This window comes from Branchiostoma floridae, chromosome 2 (genome assembly GCF_000003815.2).
Source record: "Branchiostoma floridae strain S238N-H82 chromosome 2, Bfl_VNyyK, whole genome shotgun sequence".
NCBI lineage: Eukaryota > Metazoa > Chordata > Leptocardii > Amphioxiformes > Branchiostomatidae > Branchiostoma > Branchiostoma floridae.
In genome coordinates, this window is record NC_049980.1 from 14,413,446 (window position 1) to 14,426,660 (window position 13,215).

At 39.9% G+C, this 13,215-nt stretch overlaps 1 protein-coding gene across 1 annotated transcript in view; it reads right to left on the minus strand.

The window, feature by feature from the left end:
- The window catches only part of LOC118409633 (regulator of G-protein signaling 20-like), a 41,502-nt gene extending 28,768 nt beyond the window's left edge, over positions 1-12,734 (minus strand). Inside the window, exon 1 of the mRNA XM_035810790.1 lies at positions 12,432-12,734. The gene's annotated coding sequence lies outside the window, so the exon portion shown is untranslated. The remainder of the gene's footprint in view (positions 1-12,431) is intronic.
- Positions 12,735-13,215: the final 481 nt, after the last annotated feature.

Sequence of the window (13,215 nt, forward strand, 5' to 3'; positions counted from 1 at the left end):
TAATTTCAAGAGGCCCTCCGTCTCACTCTGCTAATACAAAGCATTTGAGGAGCGAAGATAAGAAAAGAGAGAAATCATAGTCTCATGGTTCTTGTTTAAAGTCTGTGACTAAATCCCGTTGCGAAATATCTCATCTTTCCGAGATGAAGCGATTAACCGTTGAGTACGGTACAGTTGGATGGATGCAATGGTTCGCGACCTTTGGTGTGCAAATTATACGTGACATTTACACCCTATGTTTCAACACCAAGAGTTCTATTTATAGCAGAAACCTGATGCCTGATGCCATAAATAGCAACAGCATTCGATTTCTGGAGGTTGGGGATTTCACACTACCTGCTCAGTCGACCCTGCAGCAAGACTTCGTGCTGAGAATACCGACCAGATGATGTTACAGAAAATTACTCAGAGATGTGCTAATAGACATTACATTGTGCATAGCTTGTTGTAAAAGAGGGTGAAATCTCGAAGGTATAAACCAAAGACGTTAAACATAAAGTTGATATTGGAATAAACCCAACCCTTTGGCACGTATCAATGCGTGAAGCTATGAAGACGCTGTTTATACCCCTGCGCCCTGCCCAACATCAATGGATATGAATGTAGAATCTTCGGAGATCAAAATCTAAGTACCAGCGTCATTATTGTAGTGCACTGCTGTATACGACAGATCACTCGAGGAGGTGAATTGAACCTCATTGGATAATCTTAGTTAACCATTACGAGACTTTTAGATGAACTGGCATTTTTTTTTCACTGTGCTGATTAGATGGTGGCTGTATTTTTCTGACCTGGACAGACTTTTTCATTGGCTCTTCTATTCTAAACATAGAATACCAGTGTAGATACTACTACGCTCTCTTATACCGAATATATGTACGTTTCTTATTCTTTATTTCGTATATATACATAATATAAAAGAAAACATTTTTGTGCATTTTTCCATACGTCTGGCTGTGCGAGCTGAACAGCTAAACCAATAAATACATAGATAAAACAGGAAATTAATTTCTTTTTCAATTTTAGGGGGTTTTCTTCGAAATTTCTATTCTATTCTGTCATTTTTCCCTTTACAGGCTCGTTCTCATTTAAATGTCGAAATGCTGTCGCCTGACTTTACGGCTTGATATGGAGAAAATTATAGACAACGTCACTGATTCCTTCATTTTTCCATAACCCCTGTAATGTTTTACAAAAGATGCACAACAACATTCGTATTGGTTGATGGCTTAGACTGTTATTATAGCCACGAGTCGGATTTCACACCCTGAAAAATGGCTGTCGCCTGAGAAGAAACGAAGAATTCAAATAGTAGCCAAAAATGTAACAAATCAGTTCCCAGAATAATTGTTCGGCAGGTGAAACCCACTACCAAGGCCCTCTGACCGATCACGTCAGATCGCTCCTGTCACTGATCTTGGAGGCTGTGTGAGGTGGTTTATGCCTGTCGCCAGATTCTGTAACAAACGTTACCACCACGAGTACGATGGTTGCCACGGTTTTATTATCCGCGTATAAGACTAGAAATGACCATTTTTGTGACGCTGTACAGTTTTTCTGGCTTCCTAAAGAAACAAGAAAGGGTTGGTGACTGTTATTTGTATCCCACCTTGCTTAACAAAATGTTGTACAGAAATGACTGTAACAAACGTTACCATTGTTCGATGCTGTCTAAGCTTTCTATTTGACCTGGTGTAAAAAAGCTGCCCACTTTTCAAATGTTCCTTGGGACATCCACTTATACCCAAATGATGTAGTCAATAAGGTAAGTCCTTTAGAAGAATACAGGGTAAAGTTTACTGTTGTAACAAACGTTACCGGTAACGTTTGTTACCCGCCCTGTAATGTATTACCAATGGGACCGAAAATAATAAGTTGCCATTTTTTGGCTATGATTAAAAGAGGAATTTTCCTAAACAACCAGGTAGTTTTCACTGAAAATAAAGCCGATTTATTTTTCGACCCAAAAAATGCCATTTTCGACATTTCAATGAGAACGAGTGTACAATAAGGCAATGGAATATCATCATATGACTCACCCGGTTTATATTGATGAAGATACACATATTGATGAAAGTTAGACATCCAGGTGACGCGATAGCCAGTGCAAAACTTAATCAAACATCTAGATAGAGTATAAATCAACCCAGTTGCTAGAGTAATTTTTGTACAATTAATCTTTCCGACATCAGGAAGTGATCCGCCCTGGAGGTATGTAGGAGTGTATGTCACCATGGTGATTTTTGCAGAGGAAAGCAACACGCCGCATCGGTAAGCCGGATGTATTTTGACCCATAATTAGCTAAAATTTAACAACAATACATCTTCCGGGGGGATATGACTCAAATATCCGTTTTCCAAAACGCCAAGCGTGTACGCAGGTGAACGCTACATTATGTTGGTATTAAACAACGAAATTTAAGCACATCATCAGAATACGGATCAGGTACCGTTAGATCACAACCCACAGCAAGCCAACCTTACACACCATATTCCACTGGGGGGCAACTTACTGTGCATGCATCTGAGATTCATGCTTCTGTGAGAACCTGCAAATAAAAGAAAAATAATAGAAATATAGTCACATATACAATGTTCACAGAACCACTTGAGACCACTGCTCAACATCCCTGCCTGGAGATCATCATCTCAAAGGACCTCGAGTGGTTAACTCGATTCAACCTTAGACAAGGCCAACAGGACACTGAGGTTGTTTTTTTTAATTTCTCAAACAAGCTATGGTGGGGGGATAGGTAAGGGCAAAAGCTTGGTACATATCTCTCACTAGACCAAGGCTGTGTCTGGGACCTACACAAGCACCAGTATGCCCAATCGAATGTGTTAGAAGGTAAGGTTGGTTCAGAAACAGCACAGAAATGAGCTCGTACATGTATGTATGTACTAGAAAGGCATTTTCGCGAAATTCATAATGCTTTCCCCGTAGCCTTTTGTCAAGTTACCCGCACACAATGCTATACCATTAGGCTCGCCTTAGCTATAGTATAGTGTGTGATTAAAAAATGATACATCAAATATACTGATGCACATCTAATCTCTGGTTGGTTCACGACAATTCTAAGCTCTACGAAGAACGCTCCAGAAAAAAACAGTAGTCCTGCTATTCAAAGCATTGTTGAACAATCTGCAATCTGGTAGCAGAACCGAATGATGACTACATAACCAGGAACACGAACATAACACCAGGTCACCGCTACCGGTTTATTACATGCATAACAGACATTTATATCACACTCTATCTACACACATAGTTATCTGTATCTGTGCCTTTATACTAGATATAGCCACCCTTCCGCGTAACACACCAGCCTCGCTAAAGCATCAACAGTAGACAACTTCAGGTTGGGGTTGTCCCAGTTTTTGGGCCACCCCAACCCCAAGCAATACTACAAGCCACCGCAAAGAAATTGGCATGCTCATTGGGTATGATCAGGTGTGTCAACTATCCTGACCCATGAAGCTCACAACAGAACCCCTTAGGCCACAGCAAGTAAATTTTATGGATGACATCAGCGCGCGCATTAATTTTCGCCTGATTTCAGAAAAAAAAACAAGATTTTTTTTTTTCTTCTGCAGGGATGGTCAACATGACGATAAAGTATCAAAATGGGCAAATACATTGTGTTGTAGCCTAATAATTGTACTTGTAGAAGTGAGACTCGCGAGGTACCCAGGACTGTAGTTGTAGAAATGAAATTTATTGGATAGTTGTAAAAGTGACACCAATACGGAAGCTATGTGTGTGGTTACCAACTTTGTTGGTGATGTCAGTTGTTGGCTCTGATACCATGTTTTGTCCATTTAATTCTTTTTACAACAGTCATCACAACTTTATGGTGCCTATTTTTGAAAATGTAGCCATCTTGTTTTTTTTACCCATCTTGTTTTTTTTTCGCCCTATCGCACTATTTTTGCAGTCTGCAGAGGATGTCATCCATTAAATTTACTTGCTGTGGCCTTAGGTACCTTATCGCATTTTGGTTATTGTTCACTAGCCTGGTCTTCCATATCACAGAAGAAAATTCATACATAACAAAGCTAAATCTTCTCGCTTGGTTCTCCGTCGTGACTTTAACCTCTCAAGCTGCAGGCTGCGCTGCTGGTACATGGTAAGCAATTCTTTTTACTTTTCCAGAGGACTCTTGGCAGTCTTGCCACACAACAAAAACCAGCAATTCTTCGCGATCTTATTTAACGTAGGCCTCATAGATACATGGCACACCAAGCTAGTACAAACGCATACAGATCTAGACACGATGAAGCCAAAAGTATTGCTATGAAAAGCACCCAAGTATCAAGATGTGAATCGGGCTATGATGCTTTAGCCATGTAAATGATTAACAGCAAAGAGTTTGTTTGCTTCTTCGACGGACTTTTCTTTATTTTCATCACCTCCACCGGGCGTACTATGCCGTGCACCTGGACGTTATGCCGTGGCAAAGGGTCTTGTTTAATACTATGTAGATGCTAGGTGTAATGAAGCCAAAAACGACCCAAAAGTATTTTCAATGATTGTATATACTTGCTATAAACAACGGACAAAACCCAAGCCATGGATGTTGCTTAGAACTATACGAGACTGGAGACATTTACTGCAATTCGTCTTAACTGATTGAAAACAAATTGAACCTCTTGACAAGGCTGAAATGAGAATTTCGCGATGAAAAGTGTATCAACCTAGGCCGTACCATTTTACATTTAACCTGGTCTTCAACGATAATCATAAAAAATAACGTGACAAAAATAACATCCTACAGCACAAGTATGTCATCGTTAGGGCACAGATATCCATGTGTAAATGTAGGTGAAAACGATGGTATGTTTGTGACCCTTTGTCACTCCAAAAAGTTTTTTGTCCTTGTTTCGTTTTCAAACAACAGTATACGATTACGTATACGGCTCTTGTCACACATACAGGGCCCTTCTAGAACCTTGCTCCTGACCACTCCCCAATCGAGTTCGTTGTGAGTAGCCTGGAATCCATCCTATTCTAGCTCCATTTGGCTTCCCTGATAGTATCCAAGCATGTAGAAGTACAGATAACCGACCAACTCCAAAACATAGATTATCTAACTCCCTACCATAATCTTGAGAAGGCCATGGTCGCTATGTTTGTAAGGGGATCCATGAACACCTGTCATCAAAACTGTGGCTGCCCTGCTTAGGTGATAAGCCTTATATGTAGTCATCATGTCTAGATGGCGATAACAGCTTTTAACTGGAGACAAAATCATAAAGACACGTGTGACACGTGTTCATATCACAAACATCATAGACACACGTATTCTGTACAGGGCACGCCTGGAAAGCAGTGCGCAAAGTACTGAGTGTGTCTACCCTGTACAAAGAAAACAGAAATAAATAAATAAATAAGTGACAGACAGGTTTTTGTTGACGATAAGGCGTATTTCACCTGTTGATAAGTATGTTTACAATTTGAAAATCATTCCAGATCATCGGCAGTAGACGAGCCATATTCCTCCACATGAATCATATTTAAATGCTCGTTTTTGCTGCTTTCCTGCATTTTTTCCTGATAATTTGTGTTGTTCGATAGTAAACAACCTTGACAACAGAGTATCCTTTCGGGCTGAACAATGCAAGAAATTAGAAACGATAAGGCGCTATGTAATGTTGGCCAACTGAGCACGAATTAAAATGGCACGAGCAAGCAGGGAGAACACGGGGAAAACAACTTTGACACAGCTACAACGATTTTCCTGCCACTTTTTCAAACATGCATTTTACAATGCTTTCCAAAATCTATTCCAAACATTGTCATCGTAATTAGGAACTCTTTTAAGTAACAGATAACTGTTGAACAGGAATACGGTGATCAATTGGAACCAGACCTACCTCCAACCGTGGTTCAACAATTCGTGTTTAAAATTATATACATTGATCGAAAAAAAATGGATGACAGAGAAACCAATAGTACAAATGGTAGGTTAGAAATATGTCTGTCTTCTTCGTCCCTGAAATATGACCACGTAGCCACGGAAACAAAGAATGCCTCATCAGCTAATGTATTTCGACCAACGAAATCATCAGTGACCAAAATGCGATCACTGCAGGAACAACAATCTCTTTCGATTTTATTGTCGTATTTCATCAGTCAATGCAGTCATTGGAACCTTGTCATATGTTTTGTCTAGTATACTAAAACGAAAACAGATTAATCTAGAAAATATACCATAACTTATTAACAGGACAACAAAAACTTTTGTCAGTAGAGACACCAGAGAATAGATACTAACCTCCTAAGTGTCAATTGTATATATCACAAGATAGATATCACAAATTGGCCCTTATTTAAATTTTTACAATTCGATATTTTTGGCAACGTCATCAGTTTCAACAGTACCTCACAGGCTTTGAAAAGTAAGACAGTCCATTCTTTTCAAATAAACAATCCTGCCACGGAAAAATTAACTTTTTTTGTTCCCCAATCTATGCTAAGGAGTTAGACAGAGGACCTAAGGAGTGTCATATGAACATGTTAACGAGTAATAAATGTCGGGACAAACAACAGTCAAAATGGCGAAAGTAGATAATATGTCTGCGCAAAGAGTTACTCCCAAGCCTACCGTTGTTTGGATCTTAAAAAAAGAATGCACTTCCTGACTCCAGTCTATTATGATTCACTACCTGACATATCGGAAATGTTGTTAGGTGTTAAGACTAGGATAATACTTCATTAAAACATTATAGATAATTGCTTAAGGCACATTACCTCTTGGTAGTCTCCTACCGCAGCAGAAAAACCAACGGCAATGGAACCCAAAAAGCGCGGATGGATATATGAATCTAGTACTTCGGTGTAATCGTTGTAGCGTCGCAGAAAACACTAGTTGTTTACACGGCTTTGTCGGCTGATTTCCATGCAGAATTGTCCAGTGCGACCTTCAAAAACAATTTATAGCATTTCTGAAGACAAACAAATAATACATCGCTGTAGGCTTACCAACAACTATCCACAAACCCAGAAAAACAAGGTGAGTGATAATGTGATTGGTCGGTGACGATGACGTCAGTGTTATACAAATATGGAGTTCTGGCGACCTTAGAAATCTTAATGGCATATTGTCCCAGGAAAGCAGCCAGACTTTTTCTTCTTTCTCAACACCACCAAATGTTCATGATCACAGGCAACAGTCATGATACTGACATGCCATCCTATCTGGTTCTTGCGTCGTACGACGATGGTGTTCTAAGGACACAATGACTAGGGTACATGGATGACATCCTCTGGAGACCCTAAAACTAATGCAGGAGGGCAAAAGAAATCCATCCAAAATGTTGCTAAACCACAGGACTACAAAGCTGGTACAATTGGAGCACAGAGCACGTGTATCAAAAGAAACAACAGGTCTTTATTTGTAGAAGGCACATGTATGTTGTCTTCTTTAAGGGCATTTGAGGGCAATTTGACAGCATTATCACGTTGTTTGGTAGGACATAACGACTTGTAGGACAACCCGGCCATCATGCGGCAATATGTGTCGACTTGCGTGAGTCTCGGAGCAGGTGATTGCGCCCGCGGATGTCATCCCTCAAATAAAGTCAGTGTGGCCTAAACAACGAAGAGAATAAGGTAACAGTTACATAACAACCGGAAGTGTATCGTTGAGACTCGTTCTTTTTTGTACCTTCTACATATTTGACTTGTGAATTTGAAAGAGCAATCTTTGGATAAACCAACTGCAAGGTTCACCTTCAAACCATTTTGAAAAAAAGATTAAACGACCCAACTTAAATTACTATGGAGTAGTAAATAATTCTTTATTTTTTCAGCCTTTTCCTTGTCTACTTTATCATATTCCTACATGCATGTTTGAAAGTCATTGTGGGATGACGAGTGGGGGATTACAACCAGTATTTATACATGTGACAACTTAGTGAACGGGGCCCGGGTATGAGGTCTAAGCACCTTTACACCAAACGGCGATCGCTGAGCGACCGTACAGCGACCAAAATGGGATTTAAAAGGTTTAAAAGTACAAGACAATAACATATACAGAATGTGTGCGCCCTCAGATCTTTTGTCGCACAGATGTCAAAGCCTCTAGTGGAAGGGGTCGTAATGCTATCCGTCGGTGCCAACGATGACGTCTGTCCCAGTTATATATGTTTATTCTGATACTGTTCTTTCATGGCTGATTACTCGTAGTACTCCTCAGTACTCTTCCTCCTTCAGTCTCTACTGTATGTCATTGTACACTAATGTTTGCTTGTTGTCTGGGCCACTAGATAACACACTGGAGTATCTTATCCAGAAAGAATCATATCTTGAGACATGTTACATTTGGCATGCGTATAACACGATGCCTCGTAAGGAGATATTTCTATATTGGTCGTAATTATTTGTCATCTATCGTAATTGCTTGTCTTCTTTTCCATACCATCTATTGACTGTAGTGTCGGAGGGAGTGGATTACATGAATTTGAGTCACTCCAGATACGCTTTTATTCAATCACTACCGGAACTAGCCTCGACTTCAAATCTTGCAAAATAGCTGGGTCGAACTAGTAGTACTGTTGACCTTTTGTCTTGGTTCCTGCCTATGTTGTTTAAATAATAACACGAGCAACAGGAAACATATACGTTCGTGTTGTCAACAAGCATCGAGACTATTTCAGCACTGTTGGATTACGAAGTATTTCACGATTACACTCAATTTTGCCACATTTCAAACTGTTTAAGAATAGCCGTGATATGATGTGACTTAGGTATTCTAATTCCAACAAATTTAAAACCCATTTGAAGAGATGTTGATCATCAAATGTGTCTAGAACATGGAAAGCCCTACTCGAGCTGCACAGTGTACATGTACATGTATCCTAACAAAGTCTCGTGGTCGGCACCCTCTACGTTTTCACAACTGTTTGGGTTCGAAAGTAAACTTTGTCTCGTACATCTTTGAAGACATCTAAATTCACAAAAGTTTTAGAATGGTATGTGTAGTTAATAGAAACGAAATATATAGTGAATAGAAACTAGTATGCTAACCTAGCGACTATAATGCATTCTTGATATGTATATGGATGTTTACTTTATATCTTCAAGATTGACTTTATCTAAATTCAGTGGATGCGAATTTAATTACGTATTTTCTGTCAATGATTTTCATTAGATGATCATTTCAATAAAAGCGTTAGTGAGACAAAACTTATGGACTCGTAATTCTAGCTTTTCTGCTTTTGTCACTCCATCTCAAGCAGTGCATATAAAAGAACATAACTACCTGATTAATAAAAAGTGTAAAATATTGGCAATTTACTATCGAATGTGTACCTCTACCTGTTTAATTTAAAAAATAAAAACATCATACATATAATTTGTGATGATTCTGGCTGCTCGGCTGAAGAACTGCCCAAGGCTATTGAGGATGGGGAAGGATGGAGGAAGAGAGTCATGGCCATCTGTGCAACCAGCACGCCCGGATGAAGATGATGATGTTCCTTCACCTGCTTAACGTTTATTTCCTCTCGATGCTGTTGAACATGTAAAGGAATTGACTTTTTATAATGATAACTTTACTGCATGTTCATGCCCGAAGGCAAACAGTAAAGCAAACAAAGAAAAGCAGTGGTATGCATAATTGTACACTTAACAAAGAAGGAAAATTAGATTTATAGATAAAATTAAAAGGGAAATAACATCTATTCCACAAATCAGCAGCAGGGAAAGTAGCAATCTATGGCATATGTTTGGGCCTCTGTTGGTCGTAAAACTTTACACTCTTTAGCAAAGAAGCAGCCAAATTTTTTACCTCCAATACGGTAAAATGTGTACTGCACTTCATCATAGGGTGTACTATATTTGCCAATGATAAAGTTGTCCAATTAGTTAAACAGAAGTAAATTCTCTCACTTAGATTATATGAGCAGCATTGAACAATTTATATTCCTATATTGCGTTTCGATAAACTGACTACAGCTAAACCCATACAATCCTACATTTTCACCATTTCCAAGAAGTGAGAAGAAGCTGAACCCACATGCTAGAATGTTAGGCTCGTACCGAAATTACTATGTCTGTAAAACTGTCTTTGCTGTGACAATTTACTTACTAGGTCAGTTGGGCAAAACGTGCAATAAAAGTCTTCAGTCATTCATTATTCAGCATTAGCTGTCCAGAATGACATCGTCCATGAAGTAACTTGAACTGAAATTTGTTTAGCTCCATGTTCAATGCCAAGACATGATTTGATATTAATTTTCCTAACCTTCAGTGAAGTATAATATGTGCTTAGTGTAAGTAATGACATTCTCCTATATATTTTACAGCCTACACATTGCGTGATCGTGATTAAGTAATGGAATAAACAACTAAGATGTACGAAATCTGGATTTTCGAGTCTTTTGAACCTTACAATTGAAAAACAAACATTTCGCATTTTTGAAGTATGAAGGTCATGTCAACAATACCTTTTGTCAATCAATGTTCCGTTTAGCAAATTTGCAGACACTAAAGCATCGAACAACCTCTGCAAGTGAATCTTTCAATGGGTAAAATAAGTAAGAGTGATTTGAATATCGCTTACAAAGTGAGAAGCACTGTGAACGCATGCACCTCAACGACGAAGAATGTTGTTGTTTAGCATAAGTTATAAACAGTATCGATATCATAAATTATGTACTATTCATAACCGACCCGCGGCCGTTTGAAAGTCTGTTAGGTAATAAGGCATTGATATTGAATGAATACCTCTTTAACTTAACCCTGTTTTCAGTGATTGCATCGATAATGGCGCATGTATTTATCTATTTACTGAGATTTACCGCATTTGTAGATGAATTAACATAAAAGGCTTTCCTGACTATCACCTTTTCAAAATGTTAACCCGGGACCAGATTTTACGATTTGAACCACTGGAGATGGGCTCCTTGCGCCTAAGTAAGGTGGGTCTTTGATCTCGTTCGATATGTGGCTATATCCTCAAACACGAGACCACCATCTTTACGTACCTGCTGAGAGGACGCCTCTAACCTTTTTTATACACCTGCGTCTAGTGATGAAATACGAGTTGGGTGTAATTCCCAAGGGCACAACACAACACAAGGCCTAGCAGGGATATAACACAAATCCTATAGATTTCTAAGTCAACATTCCTAACCATAAGGCCATTTTACCAGCATAAGTAATAAGCTTAATGACATTAGAAGTACCTTAGAAAATAGAAATAGTTACACAAACTGGATGACTCAATTGGACAGCTTCGCACAAACCTCGCGAGTCTTTGGTCAAGTGTCAAGTTTAGACTTACATTTAGAAATGCACAAGATAACAGTAACTCAAGTAACTGCATAGCGTTCCAGGTGACATCTATATAACGTCCTTGCTTAGACGGAATCAGCGAGAACAAACTCAAGACGCTGTCAAGGCAAGGTTGACCATGTATTACAGTTCTATATTGTAAATTGCATCATTGATAGGATGAAGAAGGAAAAGGTCTGGAAGGGGTTCCCGGAGATGATGCATATGGAACAAATCACCTTCACTGAATTAATTAATCCGTACCGGTTTTATTATACTACTCCCGTGACCAGTCTATCTAGTGCTAGGGTAATATTTTTACGTGCTACAGACATGAAAAAAATAGTTCCCAAAACGTGGCTTTCGAATACCGAAATGTCACCAATATCATCATCAATGCCTATTACAGTATCCGCACAACTAAGCGGTCAGGGTTGTTGATTGTAGTGGACGTCACCCACACTGACTGTGATTTAATGCGCGGTAAAACAGAAAAAGATTTGCGACTGAAGAAAATTGTAGTTATTTATTCACTACGCTGTCTTTCTGAGAACGACGTACGACGGCTTGTCAACCTCCGCGGGCAGCCCACGCACCGGGGCGCAATCAGCACGGGCCGATCCGTACGGGCCACGCCTCGGAACTGTCATCTGTTTCATGATCCATGAAAAGAAGTAGTGGCAAGAAAACATCTCTGGTTATATCATAATTACGACTATGTTCGCCAGTCTCTCCTGCCCTTACTGAGGGACCATATAAATGCAAATGATGGTTCCATTTGCAAGGATGAATTGGTCGCCATGGCAACGACAGCCATGCGAACGACCTTCAAACGCGCTCGCCGCAAAATCCATCAATTGTGCCGTACACGGAGCCCCACACAAACGTAATGTTTACATCCGTGGCAGTTCAAACCGCGAAACCCACTTGGTCCTTTAGAATATATGCTTATTACGTTTTGTTCTAATTCTGCAGTTACCGTATACAGGTACGTGCGTGGGTCCACATCTGAGGCTGTAAAATGATGGGGGAAATCCCGCAGTCGGATTAAAATTTGGGTGCGGTCATGATAAGAAGGATAGAAAAACGCACAAGGGTCGTACCAATAACATAGAGCCGTGTTCCCATTTAGACCTTGTGTAAATAGTATTACCTTAACAAATCCTTGTTTCACGGCTGAAATCCCGGGTGGTCCTATTACAGGGTGGATGCAGGTGAGATGGGGACACGGCTGATCCCCGGTCGGGACGTCTTGAGGTGTAGCACCGAGGAGGTAGTTGATAATGCACGGTAAGAAGCTGCCGACCTCCCAACTCAGAGCAAGCATGCAGTGCACAAGCAAAGCCGGAACTGTTGCGTTTTTCGTGTGTACGGACACACAAGGTTACGATACACAAATGTAAGCCAATCTCCTCCCAACTGTTGCTGCCCGCCTGCCCACGCTATTTTTAGCAAGGCTTACGTTGTGCTTCCCTGAGGTAACGGATATCTTCGTAAGCGCTCGGCAGCATTCGGAAATGCAAATATCGTGGGCATTACCATAAGCAGCAAGTCTCGTATTCGGTCAGCGTCGCGAAGCAGCTGCGTCTGTACTGTGGTTTTACGCTTTGTGCAACTTAAGAAAACCATCCACCGCCCGCGACCGGAAACTGCATTAATTGCCGTAATTCCATACAGTGTATTGTCGTCAATAGGCAAAATCACAGCTTACGTGTGCCATCATAAGCACTTCAATAGGCTTCCATCTCTATTTTGACACAATATATATGATATGAGACAAGGATGCACGAAAACATATGCCTATAAATATAACTACAGATCTACCACACTGATCAATAAATATATCATTCGTGGCTTTACATCTTCGAATTGATTTCAAGTTTAAGAATGGATTTAAGGTCTGATTTCTACCGCCCCATTCCCCTCCAGAATTTTGT